This window comes from Ptychodera flava, chromosome 15, assembly GCF_041260155.1.
Source record: "Ptychodera flava strain L36383 chromosome 15, AS_Pfla_20210202, whole genome shotgun sequence".
In the NCBI taxonomy this organism is placed as follows: domain Eukaryota; kingdom Metazoa; phylum Hemichordata; class Enteropneusta; family Ptychoderidae; genus Ptychodera; species Ptychodera flava.
The window spans coordinates 9,261,807-9,274,792 of NC_091942.1; positions in this window are offsets into that span (position 1 = coordinate 9,261,807).

The following is a 12,986-nucleotide window of genomic DNA, read 5'->3' on the forward strand; positions in this document are numbered from 1 at the left end:
CAAGCTCAAGAAAGAGGCGACACAGAACCGCAAAGACCAAGACCAAGACCGATTATTGTATGATTTACAAGGCGACAGAAACGTGACAAGATATATAAGGACAGAAAGAAGATAAAAAACACGACAACGGACATGCTGGGCTACACAGTTAAGAATAATATTTTTGTTAATGAGAATTTTGACAACATATAGACGCAATTTACTTAGACAATCCAATGAAAAGCGAAAAGCTTTGAGATATAAATTCTTATGGTCACACAGGAATTATATATGTGAAAAAAGATCAAGGTATGCGGTCAATAGTGATTCGTAACGAGAGAGACCTGATGAAGATAGTTTAGACTTGAAATATGTCCAAAAAAAATTGAAATAGTTATCTAAAATTTTTGAGTGATTTAAGTTAGTATGGATACCTTTGTAAATGAGAATATCCAGAGAGTTGAATGTATGGACGCTCCCATTACTCCCTCCTATTTCAATGACACTTTTAATTCCAAACTTGATCAGTCTTTAGTAATTGCCCATGTAAATGTACGCTCACTGAATAGAAATTTCGAAGATTTCAAACTTTTGTACGAGGACTAATTGAATGAGAAGTTTAAAATTGTAGGAGTCTCTGAAACCTGGAGTATGAATAACAGTGACATGTTCAATCTGAACTCTTATGCATTGGAATACAACTGTCGAGAAATGGGAAGGGGAGGTGGTGTTGCTGCTTACATCCATAGTTCTCTAAAATATAAAGTATTATCTTTTCGAGTGTTGCACTCGGAGTCACTGTGGCTAGAAGTTTGTGATAAAATTACTCTTTCATTATAAGTTTCATATATAGAAAACAAATGCAAGCATAAGAGAATTTGAAAATGGTATTTTAGAAGTACTGGATAGTATCAAACTTGACAAAACACATTGCATTCTAATTGGTGATCTAAATATGGACTTCTCAAAACAAGATAATAGTGTAGAACATTTCTATACTAAATTGACATGTTTAGATCTTAAACAGCTCATTTTAACGCCAACACGAATTACAAATACCTCCAAAACTGTTATTTACCATATTTATACCAATATAAACCATTGTCCAGGCTACTCTGGTACTTTAGTTGGAGATATCTCCGACCATCTGCCAGTGTTCACAATCTTTGAGAATATCTACACCAATAGTAGTGTATCTCAGACCGATACTGTATTTTATAGAAGTTATAAGAATTTTTCTCCAGATAATTTCAGACAAGAGCTGTCAACACAGACTTGGAATAAGGTTTACATGCATAATGATGTAAATGAAGCTTATAATAATTTTCTTTTAATTTTTATTGAATGCTGTAATAGACATGCTCCAATAGTATCACGGTCACTTAAATCGTCTTAAAACGTAAACCATGGATTCTAAATCAATAAGAAAGTCGATTAACAAAAAACACTCTTTATATGCTGAGGTTATTAAATCAGGTCATGAAATGAGCAAAGTCTCAAAGTATAAACGTTATAGAAATGCACTGACAACAGTTTTAAGGTTTGCAGAACAAGATTACTACGCTACTCTTTTTAGGGAAAATCATGGAAATTCAAAAGCAACTTGGAATACCATCAATGAAGTGCTTGGCTCTCGTAACAGAAAGCCATGTACTTGTTTGCCTACCAGCTCATTGTAAATGCAGATGAGGGTACTCTGTTAACTTACAATAACCCTCAAGATATTGTAGATGGTTTTAACAAGTTTTTTACGGGTATTGGTCCAAGCTTGGCGAGTAAAATTTGTAGCTCTAGTTCTTCATATGAGGAGCTTCTCTCACACCCTCAAATCGGTCTTATTTTCTATTTCCTACATGTGAAGCTGAAATTGTTAGTCAATTGAACAGGCTTGACATGAAAAAAGCTGTTGGTTATGACAATGTGTCTGCAAAACTGTTAGTAAATTGCTGCAGAACACATTTCTGGACCTCTTTGTTATATTTTCAATGTATCTTTTACAAGTTGTTGATTCCCAAATGCTCTAAAAGTAGCCCGAGTAGTTCCAATTTTTAAGAAAGGGTCAAAAGACATTCCTGGAACTCAATCGACCTATGTCTGTGCTACCACTTCTTAGCAAAATCTTGGAGAGGATTGTAAATAATCGATTAGTTACGTTTTTAAATAAGTATGATCTCCTCTACAAACATCAATATGGATTTCGAGAGAAACACAGTGCAAAACTGTCATTAATTAATATACTGAACAATTTGACGCAATAAATTGACAAGGGAAATACTACGATAGGAAGTTTTCTAGACTTCGCCAAAGCGTTTGACACAATTGACCACTCTATTCTGTTTATCAAAGCTCCATAATTATGGTGTCAGAGGAAACCCCATTCGTTGGTGTACTGACTATTAAAATCAGAGATTCCAATATGTTTCAGCAGATGGTATTAGTTCTATGAAATTGCCAGTTACGAGTGGAGTGCCTCAGGGATCAATACTTGGACCGACCCTGTTTTTGATTTACATAAATGACCTACCTAATTCATCTGACTACTTTGATTTCCGACTGTTTGCAGATGATTCGAATCTTTTCCACACATACTCGAGTGATACGAATGTATAGACCTTTCACTAGTAGAAATCAGTTGAGAAATGTTACCTGTTGGTGTGATGCAAACAAGCTCACTATAAAGATAAGAAAACCACCTATGTATTTTTTCACCAGAAACGTAAATGGTGTATTTACATGGTAATATTTGTGTTCAAAGTGTGCCTTTAATGCAGTCTGATCAAGCGTTATTTGTTGGTGTAAATATAGATGAGAACCTAACTTGGAAACAACATATTACTAGAGTCAACGCACTAATTAGAATGAAGGCAGGAATTCTTTTTAGAATAAGAAATTTTGTACCACAAAATGTATTAGTATTACTTTATAAATCATTTATACACCGTACATTACATATGGTTTAGAAGTATGGGGAAATACGTATTCATCCTATTTAAATGCCATTCTTATCACGCAGAAAATGTGTATGCGAACAATAACTTTTTCTGGATTAATAACGCCGTCATTACCTTTATTTTTTAAATTACGCATCTTAGATGTTTATAAGCTTTACAAGCTGCTTGTTGGTAATTTTGTGTTGATTTATATCATCAAAATGTACCAAATCCCATGATAGACTATTTCCAAGTTGTGGATAATCGTTATGACACCCGTCAAAAAGTAGGGATGAATTTAACATTGCCGAAAATGTACACATGTAAAGGTCAATCGGCAATTTCGTACATGGTTGCTCAATTATGGAACTCGTTGCCTAATGTAATTAAAGTTAATACTTCCAGGCATAGCTTTACAAAAGTACTGAGAGAGTATCTGTTACAGGAATACCTACAGTGAACTAGTTAAATCACAATAGTCGTCACATCATTGTGTAAGAATTTTCAGGAATACCTCGCTCTGATATCGAACTTGTATCATATAAATATAAAATAATGTTTGTAGAACTCTTTGTATAACAGCGTACGTGTTAACCTAACTAATTTAAATTTTGTAAATGGGCCAGGCTCGACTAGCGAACAGCTATATTTTCTGGCTCCACATTACCACTGAAATGTAAATTTTGTATTTGCCTGTTATGACTTGTGAAGTGTACTACTACTACTTTTCATGGTAATAAACCAAACCATTTGAGTTCAAAGGTCACCGAAGCCATACGACATTTTCTGAAAAAAAATGTTTTCCATAGTTATCCCTATATACAAATATTCAGACCTCTAGCTCTATTGGATTACCCAGAATTAGGTATGTGCATAATTAATGAGGAACATGATGTGCCGTCATAAGGTCTCCCATCATGCCAAATATGAAGGATGTAGCACTTGTGGTTACTGAGTTATGGACAAATATGTATATTTGTGGTCAAAGGTCATCGAGGTCATGACATTTTGTGTAAAAAATTGTTTTTCCTAGTTATCCCTATATACCAAAAATAAAATGTCTACCTCTGTTGGCTTGCCCAGAATTAGATATGTACATAATTAATGAGGAATAGGATGTGCTGGTCACGTGACATTTTGTTAAAAAACCTTCACACCGATACTTGTCCCTGTGTACCAAAAATCAGAACTCCAGCACTAGTTTGAAGGCCTGAATTAGATATATGCATAATTAATAAGGTATAGAGACATGCTAGGGTCATGAGTCAAGTTCATCCTCAAAAGTTTGATGTACACTTTGGTCCCCTGTTGGTCATAGTTCAGTAGTCACAAGAACCCTTGGAGTCTTACATAGGCAAGAATAAGCCATAGGTAAAGCTTAGCTGCAGAGGGGAGAGGTAAAAGGTCATTGAAAAATCAGAAAAATAATACTTTAAAAATCTTCTCAAAAACTGCCCGGTCAATTTCCTTGAAATTTGGTATGGAGCATCTAGGTAGTATTGCATATAAAGTTTGCGAATAATTTTGATCGGTCACATTTTATGCAGATTAGATGCAATACAATATTTTCCTTGAAAATTGTAGCCAGGTCACATGACTAATTAAACATTCAAGAGTAATATGCACATCCTCTCATTGATCTTAAACATCGTACCAAGCTTGAGAAGATTTCATTGAGCAGTTTCTGAGATTAAGAAGAGAAAAAAACGGCAGAAGAAGAAGAAGAACATAGTTGAACTCCAGCAATACCAATAGGGCCTCGCCCATGAGGGCGCTCGGCCCCTAAGAAGAAGAGGGAGAAGAGATAAAAGTAAAACTCGAGCAATAACAGTCGGGGACCAGCCGGTTGGCTTGGGCCCCTAATAACGTCGTATCGACTGCATGTACCGGGAGTTATTTCTATGAATCTAAAGATCTTCAAATGTCGTCTGGATGAGTTATTGCCCGACTCGAGCAAATAATGAACTTTCTACGAGTATTTACTTGCTGTAAACATCAACTTTTAATCGGTGATTGTGTACATATATCTAAAAGCCTGTTAAACATTTGTGTATAATGTACCGGCATGAACTTTACCTCCATCGTCCATGCTATAGTAATGTCACAGAGATTGCTAACAATACTGACCAGTCGTTGCCCTCTGATAAGGATCACACAAAATACGACGTTGAAGACTGCACATGCAGAGAACTACTGCCATATCATGTCATACCATCCAATTCCTCGCTGACCTTTGAAGTGTCTTTTTACCGCCAAACAGCGCGGATTGGCCAAAGGTGAAATGAAACGGTATTTGGAGCAAGATACGAAAGTTGTTTTTGTAGACGATTGACGTATCCCTTGGTTTCTTGAACTCAGATTAAATTGACGTTACTTTTTCAGTTTTTGTGACCCTTTTACGTTTCAGCAAATTTTGGCGCACTTTGGCCTAGTTTCGTGCCATTTTGAACGGTGAACTTCACGCGAGTGAGCAAGACAACAATGCATCAATTTCGGATAAAAGAATATCGATCGATAACGTTCACTGCACGATTGGTGAGAGTTTGCGCCTGTTCGCCTCCGTTCTGTGTTATTTTTGCAATCCATTGCGGACCAATGAATGTTTTGTTCATATAAAGAGTATAACCATCAACCCCTTGCCAGATAACAGCAAACAGTATTGGCACTGTTTTCTAATTACTATTCAAACCTTTCAAATTGGATAGTATTTGTTTGAAACAAATAAGATTCCTGTGAACATATTCCGAATTTCTTCGACTGAAAGCCTTTACATTTAGCTTCCTTGAGTAATATGATACTACTTCTTATAATTACATCTGTCTTGCCATCCAATGCATGTTTAGAATATCGTATACTCTCATTTTTTATTCCAAAGACATTCCAGTCTCCAGCTGAGCTCAGAGTACCGCATCTGTATGGCACTTGGTAGAGCAAAGTAGCCGTAATGTGAAATTAGTTCTGACCACTCAACTTTTCCAGGGGTATCATAAGTACCTATTCCCTTTATGCTACCTTTGCCAAAGTTATCAAATCAATACCTAGTATATTGTTCCATGCTTCATGAAGGCATACATTTCAGTCATGGATAGAAACTATGATTTTACCTCCAATGTATACTTTAGGTAGCTATTGTTATACTGGTGTCTGGGTGGCGGATCACGGTGGTGATCCTTGAAACAAGACGGCTGACATGAAAGTCAGTGTGCAGCGTGAACAGCTGATATAATCGAATAGTGTAATATGTTTAATCTAAAACGAAAACATATCTATGATTTTTAATTCGTTTCCATACTTTCTAGGGAATTTAGTAGTTTTATAACTTTCTTGCTTGCAGATTTTGCTAAAAGTAAAAACTATGGAAGCTTGATCGTGATGAGCGATGACTCAATCATAAGAGTTATGGGATTGCAAAGGCTGCCACATATCCATCAAAACTTTTATCCTTATCGGACTTCAGTGACGCATGTGTATTAGTGAGTCGCTTGCGGCTACCCTCGGTAGCCCGCTGCGGGAGTGTTTAATCAGAATGTCATGCTTATCATTTCTCATCAAAGTCGGTATGCAGCTTTAATGTAGGCCTATGGCCTAAGTACACTAATTCATTAAATATGTAAATGAACTGATTACGAATATGACATTGATCATACATCGTGCATGACTAAACATACGCATAAGCATTCCATGATTCAGTTTCACCAATAACCCCGCCGCGGGAGGGTATACACGAGATTTTGGTACATTCCGCTCCATATAGCAGGAGCCGATACGCGAGTGCTATATGGATGGTACCAAAATCGAGTGGATACCTGACTGCGGCGGGGGTTAGTGTTATTATACTATGTCAACTTGTGTGTCTTTGTTGTATTACTAATACTGGGGTATTTTCATCATTTTAAACCCAAAATGCAGAAAACGGATGTTTGAGCGATCGAACGTCGGAAATTCTGCGCCAGAGAACGAGCATTTTTATAAGTTGGGATTACGTACACGCATACAGTATCGCACGATAAATACGCATTACGTTCATCAACATTGTATTTTTTTCGCATGCAATACGAACACTATTCTTGTCAAAAAATACCTGCTTCAGTCACAGAGAAAACGGGTTAAGAGTTCAAATCAAAAGAAAAAATTGACAATTTTTTTTTCGTAAATTTACATAAGAACAATAGTCCTGGCTTTTTGGCATACTAAAAATAGATTTGTCTCATTCTGCGCCGCATTATACGGCATAATACGTGTATACGGCATAAGCTTACGTCGACCATCGCGACATTCAGAGGTGGTACAGTTAACTTACAGGATCTATTTTTAATGGATAATTTGGACGTTAATTGTACCAGAAAACAAGCAGTTTTGAAATAATCAAGACGTGCGATGACTGCAACTGTGATGAACAGTTGTGCAGAGTGTGTTGCCCGATGCAGCGAGAGCTGGACGCTGACACTGCTCGTTGCATTTGATGTCAAATTTCGTCGCAGTCGCCAGGAGTCATCCCATTGTTATTTTGAACTTCTTGGTCTACATCGTTAGGACACCCTGGTCTGTTACAGCCAAAACTTTGGTAAAGAATATCTGACATACCGTTACTGTGAGGAAGTGTCAATTTATTAGTGTATGAACGAATACTAGCTTCATTTTAAAGAGCGGTAGGATATATCGCGTCTCGACTCCCGCAATATCAAGCAAAGTGCACGGTGCGCTGTCGCCCTAAGGCCTAAAAAAAAAAATTGTGTGTTTCCGGTAACCCGACCTACCCTAGTTCAAACCCCCCGACCCTAAACTTTTTTTTGGACGTTGAAAACAAATCCCGCGAGATTGGCTGGGAAAAGTTTTAAATCACGCGTGATTTCATGACGTCATTAAACAACAATAGCGACTGCTTGTGCAAGCGTGTTTTCCGTAACATGTGAGAAATGCGATCACGTTCAAGAAAAAATGTAAAAAGTGTGAGAGGCTCCCCACCTAACTATCCAAAATGTTTTTGTGTCGAGTTGTGTTTGATTCGTTTCAAAAATGTGTTCCTACATTTTTATCCGATTTTTTGTGTTAATGAAATGTTTGTTTCGCCTCGGATATTTGTAGGAAGTTTGGATTAGTGTGTACGGTAATGTTTTGTTTGTGTGGGGAAAGCTTATGGCGAGACGCAGCCGGACCTATGGTGTTACAAACTTGATGAGTGGCCCTTTGACGCTTGCGTTTCGAAACCCGAGTGTGGTTTCTCATCAGTCGCAATGTAGATTCTTTCGTTAGTTTGTGTTTGTTTTAATGTATTTTAGTGGTCTTGCTCTTCGAATAGCGAGGCAAGAATATCAATGTTTGGGTCTCATTGTGAGTCCGTTTGGTGGTCTGTTTGTTTGTTTTTTGTTTCTTTAGGCCTTCTGTAAATTTTGTTTGACTAGTGTGTCTTTTAGGTTTTTGTTTCTCTTGTAAGCAATGATTGGTGATTCTGGAATAGATTCCTTATAGTGTTGAGTCCTTCTCCAGTTCAGCCCAATGTTTCAAAAGACTTCCCTTAAGATCTTTTGTTTTTATGTAAGGGCTGTATGTTGTACTGAAGATTAGTTTGTTTGTTGCTTCTTTACGTGTACTTGTAAAGTTTGTTAGTGTATTACGAATACTGTGGTTATTTTTTCTGTTATATTCGTGATTTCATTGTTTTTGTATTCTCTGTCGAGTAGTTTGTTTCTAAAGAAAGCGACTTTTTTAGTAAAGTCGTCATTGTTGTTTCAAGTGCGAGCGTATCTAAGGATTTCACCTTTGATAAAGCCATTAAATGTTGCTGTCGGGTGACACGATTCTCTATGTAGAAATTGGAATGTGTCTGTTGGTTTAATATGTGTTTTGATGTCGAGGATATTTTCTTTGTGGTATCTTGCACCTTTGAAAACTACTACATCTAGGAATGTAATTTCTTGTGTTGAGTTTTCGTATGAAAACTTAAACGTTGGGTGCATTGTGTGGATTTTTTGAGTGAAGTTAGTGAGTTCGGTTTGTGTTCCAGAAAGATTGCAAAGACACCATCTCTGAATCTTTTCCAGAAGTGAATGTTGTTGTGTTTGTTTACGATTATTTTCTTTTCAAGTTCATGAAAAGCAATGTCTGCTATCTCTGGCGAGGCATTCGATCCCATGCTGCAGCCGCGGGTTTGGCGGAAATATTGCTTGTTAAATTCAAAACTGTTGTGTTTTAGAATTAGTGAAAGCATTTCTATTAAGTCTTCCGTGGGTGGTTTTTGATGCCGTAATTTGTTTGAAGCGAGGTTTGTGAGTTTAATGTTTCACTGACTAGCCGAATCGCTTCGTCGTGAATTGTGTTTGTGTCCATCGACACCACGTCGAGTGTTACAAGAAATGCATGTTGGGGGAAATTTGTTTTTTCTATTTCTTGTATGAAGTTTGTTGTGTCTTTTATATTTGACGGTTGTTGCTGGACCAGTGGTTTTATGAAGTAATCCAGGAATTCTGAAATTCTGTTAGTGGGACTGGAGCAGCCACTAAATATTGGTCTCCCTGCAAACGTTGAGTTTTCAGGCGGCGATTGTGAATTTTAGGCAATAAGTACCAATGCGGGGTACGGATTTTTATGTCTTTTGGATCGAGATACTTATAAGTATCATGGTCGATGTGTTTGTTCTCGTACATTTTGTTTAATAGTTCGTGTACTTTGTTTACTGTTTGTTCTGTGTCGTCACTGTCTAGTTGTGTATAATACTGAGTGTTGCGTAATTGTCTTTTGCATTCGTGTATGTAATCTTTTGTGTTGACAATGACGATGCCTTGACCCTTGTCGAAGGGTATTAAAACTTTCACATTTTCTTTTTTGTAGAGAAAAAAAATTACCAAAAAAAAATTTTTTTCCTACCTACCTACCCTATTTCTGAAGAGCATGTTACAGGAAACACACAATTTTTTTTTTTGGCCTAATGCAATAATTGTGTGCATCACACCCCAAATGTGCTTCTTCAGCAGGGCTCCAAATAAGCGGTAGTCCCGCGTCTACAGACTACCAACTTTTCCCTGGGCTACCAAAACCCATGAAATGGTAGTCCACACGGACTACCAAAGCCTGAGACATGAAATTACTTGGTAGGCGACATGATGTTGATCGCTGTGAGATGATCGACGCCTATACAGGTAACCCAGCTGGACACACAAAGGCGAGATTATGACTTTGTTATGCAAGTAAAAAGGCAACAGTGCAGTCGAATTTGTTGCAACAAACCATCACTAAAATATCATTATCTGAAATGATGTACTTGGATGACAGGCTCGGGAAATGATGGCCAATAAAAACTCATTTGTATAGTTATTTACTCACAAAGTATAATCACAATTAAGGGAGACCCACCTTCGCAGACACTTATCTTTAACTTGATTTTTCACCATTAAAATGAATCTTAAACCCGACATGTAATATGTATTTTGTCGCTCGACAATTGAAGATTAAGAAAATTGTAAGAATATTTCAAAATCTGCGTACGTGTGTTTGAGTTTTTTACTTAAAAAGTGTAAGTATGAGAGGGTGATGGCCATTGGTGAGCCGTTGTCTTGGATTTTTGATACTCCGCTTTGTTTTTGCACAATTAGCCATGAAAGTGAGAAGTGGTGGATTCTGAATAAATTAACGCTTTTGTCCACGTTTGTCACGATATTTATTTGAACATTATTGGAATACTGGGACACGCTTTTGTAGAAACAGTCACTAACTACCACCTGTGTAAAGATAAGGCTAATCCACCAACTTGGCACCACACGTTACACTCTCCAGAAGTTGCGATACGTTGCCAAAAACGGAACTGAGTAAATCGCAGAAATGTGTATGAGACCCTTTGAGTCGCACAAAGTCAGCTAAAATCCGGTTCGCTCACATTTTCGGTGTTACTTCACTTCCTGGATAGAATCATGCATAATAATATTTCATTGTCTAGATATAAAGGGACCCTTCACAAAAAATCTTCATTCATGCATGGGCTACCAGACCTTGTCACTGGGCTACCAACTTCAGAAAATGGTAGCCCAATGGGACTACCAGGGAAAAAAGTTAATTTCAAGCCCTGTTCAGAGATGTATTTCATCATCAATCCCAACTATTTTTCACCAAGAGGTGAGTTACAGACCCACACTTTATCTGAGTATCAAAATTCGGTCTTCGGTCTTTGAAACAAAAGTGGACTGTTTCGGCTTTTGGTCTATCGTTTTGTGGGTGAGCCACAATGAAAGGGGGTTCGTTTCACAGCAATGAGTGGGTGACGATACAAGACAATAACACCTGCTGTTACTGGGAACGCACGTTTATTGACGGCTACTGTTACAGGACATACATTTACGTGTGTGCACTCTCTGCCCAAAATACATGGCATGCGTGCTTATAGGCTCGGTAGGCAAAACAATGTTAGCGGGCTGCGTTGTGATTGGCTACAATGGCCTGGTCCATCAAGGTTGTGTCAGTTTCCTCAGGAACACGTGTAATACTAGAACATAACTGGTTTGAACTTGAAATGACTGAATAACAATGTAAACAACAATAACACATTGCACTAAAACATAAATCAATAATGTAACTAACGACATACTCCCGGCCGCGAGAAAGAACTCCAAAATTATTGATCTATATTTTTTAACTATCATGGAAATATTAAACTCTGCTATGTTAATAACACAAACTCAATAATACCTCAGTGTTCAGTGTTCACTGAAAACTTGAGTTTACTCACTGAGTTCAAAATTCAGCTCCTTTCTGTTAAGAGTTTATAATGATCATTCAAGAGTTGCGAAAATCAACAAGTCCAATGTTTGATTTTCTGCATGGCTACTTGTGCAGCCTTGCGAGTCGTACGAACCTGTTGTTGGGTTTCGTTGTCATCGATGGGGATTCTCCACCGGACGTGACGTTAGATCAGCTGTTGTCGGGATTCCGCTAGTCTCCAACGGATACAGTTTTGAGACTGGGCGGTTTTCCCCCGTTTTGGTCTTGATTTCAACGGTGCGTACGATTTCGTCTTCACCGGGTTGTAGACGTGTAACTCTAGCTAAGTGCCAATTCACGCGTTTGTCCACGTCGCTGTGGATCAGTACGACGTCACCAACTTTCACAGTGTTATGTTTTGTACCGTCCGTCGTATGCAAGTGTCGTTCTCCGAGAGCGGTTACGTATTCCGTGGACCATCGTCTCAAAAATGTGCGTAGAAGCGATGATAAATGTTCACAACGACGGTTGAGATTACGAACATTCGGAGTATATTCCGTTGGGTCGCTAGGAGGTGCGTAAGGCAGTCCGGAAATGTTCCTTCCGTTGAATAGTTGCCACGGAGTCAGCGGTGTTAGATCATCGATATGAGATGATACATAGGTCAGTGGACGATCATTAATAGAAGATTCCACTTCTGCGAGTAGGGTTTCTAACTCAATAAATGAAACCAGTCCGGGTAATGTCCATATAGAGGATAGTTTGGAAGAGCCAATGGCGTACCGTATATGTAATGAGGTTTAGGCAAGAACCAATCACGTACAGTATATGTAACGAGGGTTAAAGGTTACGTTGGTTCGCTTTGAAATGTTATGCTGACATCGCGATCTGACCTGACAGATCCACCGATCGAGTGAGACTGTTGGCTACCCGGAAGTGTCTCAGCCCGAGTCGATTTGCGACGTTCTACCGTGTTAAAAATTGTACGATTTCTTCAGGAATAGTTTTCTGAGTTTATTTACCCTTGACCATGTTCGAAAAAGAGTTACTGGACGTTTTTTGTTCTCTTTTCCTGCTTTTGGTTAACGTCTCGGCGATTGATCCGGCGCGCGTTTTTCTTAGCAAAGGGTCAATCGTAGCGGGAAATGCATGGTGATCGAAAAATTCGTGCTCCATCCACTACGGCCCAAAAGTATGCCTCAGTGTACGGTATTCCGCGAAGCATTATTTCTATGGAACAGCGCTTTCAGCTGGTCGCTATTGAAAATGGCGAACATTGTATCAATTATTTTCAATAGATTATCGATTAAAAATCTGTTTGGGTGCCGCTCGTGCCGGGCGCTCTTGTGTTGAGGTCATGTCATAAACATTTCCACAATTACCCGTATA